The 4026-nt window shown below is 42.4% G+C and overlaps 1 non-coding gene across 1 annotated transcript; it reads right to left on the bottom strand.

Annotated features, from left to right (window-relative positions):
- Positions 1–231: 231 nt before the first annotated feature.
- On the bottom strand, positions 232–338 carry LOC111727440. The gene has a single exon (XR_002774996.1). It is a non-coding gene; the product is annotated as a U6 spliceosomal RNA (small nuclear RNA).
- Between the last annotated feature and the right edge of the window lie 3688 nt (positions 339–4026).

The following is a 4026-nucleotide window of genomic DNA, read 5'->3' as shown; positions in this document are numbered from 1 at the left end:
TCAAGCGAGTCTCCTGTCTCAGCCTCCCAAGTAGCTGGGACCACAGACACCCGCCACAACGCCCGGCTATTTTTTCGTTGCAGCCATTATTGTTGTTTGGCGGGCCCGGGCTGGATTCAAACCTGCCACCTTAGATGTATGTGGCTGGTACCTTAGCCACTTGAGCCACAGGTGCCGAGCCTGCACATCTTTCTTCTAACAGATAATCTTGGTTCTTTTTTTTTCTTTCTGAAAAATTTGGAACACTTCATGAATTTGCGTGTCATCCTTGCCCAGGGGCCATGGTAATCTTCTCTGTATAGTTCTAATTTTAGTGTATGTGCTGCCAAGGTGAGCATGTAATCTTGATTCTTAACATTATTTATTTGCTTTATCCAAAAAATATATGTAATATTTTCAGAATAGCAATACCAGTATTATTACTGATACTATGATTGTCAAAAATAGCTTAAGATTTATTTGCAGTTATTTTTGTGCTTGGAGTGAATTTCACCAGGCAATGTATTGTGTGTACTATGTTCAAACTACTTTGTCTTAAGATTATCTGAAATAGGCTTAGTGCCTGTTGCTTAGCGGGTAGGGTGCCAGCCACATACACCAGAGAGAGCTGGCGGGTTGGAATCCAGCCTGGGATTCGAACCCTCCAAACAACAATGACAACTATGACAAAAAAATAGCCAGGTGTTGTGGCAGGTGCCTATAGTCCCAACTACTTGGGAAGCTGAGACAAGAGAATCGCTTAAGCCTAAGAGTTTGAGGTTGCTGTGAGCTGTGATGCCACAGCGCTCTACCGAGGGTGACAGTGAGACTCTGTCTCAAAAGAAAAAAATTATCTGAAATAATTCCTGTTAATATGGTTAAGCCATCAACTCAAAAACATAACTAGGTTAATTTGTCTCATTTTGATTTCAAGTTTTTAAATTGTCTCTATCATTTAATTTTGTTTGTAACCATGTAAGACAGTAACATGGTTCCAGAGTCACATTTACAAAACAAGATAAACTTAGAGATGTCAAGCTTTTAGTCTGTCTCTTTCTTTTTTTTTTTGAGACAGACCCTCAAGCTGTCCCCTTGGGTAGAGTGTTGTGGCATCACAGCTCACAGCAACCTCCAACTCCTGGGCTCAAGTGAGTCTCCTGCCTTAGCCTCCCAAGAGCTGGGACTATAGGCGCCTGCCACAATGCCCGGCTATTTTTTGGTTGCAGCTGTCATTGTTGTTTTGGCGGGCCCCAGCTGAATTCGAACCCACCACCTTAGGTGTATGTGGCTGGTGCCTTAGCCACTTGAGCCACAGGTGCCAAGCCAAGTCTGTCTCTTTCATCCTGCTTTTCTTTTTAAAAGTTGAGGTTAGGATTCTTCCATTTTAAATATAAGCAAATAAACATACATTCATAGTCTCCCTTAGATAAATGACAGCATTATTATATGTGCGTTACCTTGTTCTTTGTGCTTAATAACATTCCCTGGAGATTCCAGTAATATAGAACTCACACTTGGTTATTACAGCTGTGTGGTACTCGATTGGGTGATAGATGGGTGGTTTGTTCCACTATTCCCTCTGGATGGACCCATAAGTTATTTCCATTCGCTGTTATTACAATGCATTTTGCACACATTTCTTTGAAATAGATCCCTAGAAGTATAACTGCTGGTTCAAAGGGAAAATAAACAAGTATATTTGTTAGATAGTTCCACATTCTCCAGGTAGCCCATCCTATAATCCTAGCACTTTGGAAAGGTGGGTGAATTGCTTGAGCTCAGGAGTTTGAGAACAGCCTGAGCAACAGTGAGATCGCATCTCCACTAAAAATAGAAAACTAGCCAGGCATTGTGGTGGGCACCTGTTGTCCTAGCTTCTTGGGAGAGTGAGGCAAGAGAATTGCTTGAGCCCAAGAGTTGGAGGTTGCTGTGAGCTGTGATGCCATAGCACTCTACTGAGGATGACAAAGTGAGACTCTATCTCAAATAAATAAATAAATAAATATAAATATAAATAAAGATACTTCCACATCCCCCTCTATCACCATGCTGTCATACTATTTTACAGTCACACCAGCAATGAACAAGAATACCATTTTTCCACAGCTTCACTAAGGATATAAGGTCACACTTCTATCTCCATGTACTTTTTCTCAAACAAAATAGAAATTTAATTTCTGTGTTATAAAAGTTCAGATGTAGGTGGTCTAGGGAAGGCATGATGATGTCTCCAATTCCATTTTGGCTGCCATGCCCAAGATCTATCTCATGGAACATAATGGCTGCTTTAGCTCCAACCATCACATTTCCCTGCATTCTAGGCATCAGCAAGGAGGAAGGGATGGGAGGATAGCAAAAAAGGTGTCTTCTATATAGTTTTAATTTGCATTTATTTTATTAGAGAGAGGTTGCGCATGTTTTGGGGGCTGTTTGCATTCATTTACTGTGATTTCTTGCCTGTTAATTATTTTTTCTTTCTTTCTTTTTTTTTAGAGACAGAGTAGCCTCTTGAGTAGCTGGGACTACAGGCGCCCGCCACAATGCCAGGCTATTTTTTTGTTGCAGTTTGGCTGGGGCTGGGTTCGAACCCGCCACCCTCAGTATATGGGGCTGGCACCCTACTCACTGAGCCACAGGTGCCACCCTCTTGCCTGTTATTTTTATATAGAATGACTAATTTTAATTTTCTTCTTTATTTTTGGAAACTCTTATATATTAGATACATTAACCATTAGTCTGTGACGTAAATTGTACTTTCTTCACTTCATCATCTATCATTTTACATGCTAATGATGTTTGTGGACGTGATGTTTATTTTGCATGTTCACACACATGTATGGAGGGATACATTCTTTCCCTATTGCTTCTGGGCTCTAAGTGATCATTAGGAAAACTCTTTCCTTCCCGGACCATAGAAGAATGTGGGTACTTCCTCTTCTAATGTTTGCAGGGCATGTGTTTATATCTCTGATCCATTTGGAATTATCCTACTGCACCAGATGAAATACAGACCAGATTTCATCTTTGTATAACCTTCAGGATTTAAAACTGTAGAGAGGGGTGGCTATTTTGGCCATGGTAGTAGTATTTGAGCTGAGACTCAGGTGGTTCGGGCAACGTGTGCAAGGGCCCTGAGGAGGGAATGTTGTTATCTTGTGCAAAGACCAGTAGAGAAGCTCATGGCTGGAACAGAATGAATGAGGAGGAATGTGGAGATTTGAGGGTGTAGAGGTGAGGCCTATGGTTTCACTCTGAGGCCACTGGGGCACGGGGAGAAACTGGCTCTGTTGCACAAAATGTCCCTCAGTCAGGGCTGGGCACGGTGGCTCATGCTTGTAATTCTAGTATTCTGGGAGACCAAGGTGGGTGGCTTGATTGAGCTCAGGTGTTGGAGACCAGCCTGAGCAAGAGGATTGCTTGAGCCCAAGAGTTTAAGGTTGCTGTGAGCTATGACGTGGGGGTACTCTATCGAGGGTGGCAAAGTAGGACTTTGTCTGAAAAAAAGAAAAAAAGAAAAAGTCCCCTCTGTCTCACTTATGCCATGTCCATTTGTCAGATGTAGAGACCAGGGCTCAGAGAAGCCAGGCAGAGTGGGGCACAGATAGGAATTAAGGATAGCTCCTTCATTTCCTAAGCAAGAACCTGAGGCTGGTGGCCTCCTTGCCCAGGAAGTGGACAACTTCGTTTGTGCATGACCACTCACTGCAGGATAGCCTTATCCTACCCGAACTAACTTGAAACCTTTATTTATTTATTTATGTTAAACACTTTAATTTTTTTTTGCAGTTTTTTGGCCGGGTCCTTTGGGCCTACTCCTTTGGGCCACAGGTGCCACCCGAACCCTTTATTTATTTATTTTTTAGAGACAGTATCTCACTCTCTGCCCCTTAGGCTAGAGTACACTGGTGGGATCATAGTTCACTGCAGTCTGGAACTCCTGGACTCAAGCCATTCTCCTGCCTCTGCCTCTCAAAGTGTTAGGATCACAGGTATGAGCCATCAAGCCATTGGGAGAAGCCCATAGGCTATTTTTTTTTTTTTTTTTTT

Source organism: Otolemur garnettii, unplaced genomic scaffold (genome assembly GCF_000181295.1).
Source record: "Otolemur garnettii isolate 467f Iridium unplaced genomic scaffold, OtoGar3 scaffold00105, whole genome shotgun sequence".
Taxonomy (NCBI): Eukaryota; Metazoa; Chordata; class Mammalia; order Primates; family Galagidae; genus Otolemur; species Otolemur garnettii.
Note: the sequence above shows the minus strand (reverse complement) of the source record. Positions and strands in the feature narration are given on the sequence as shown.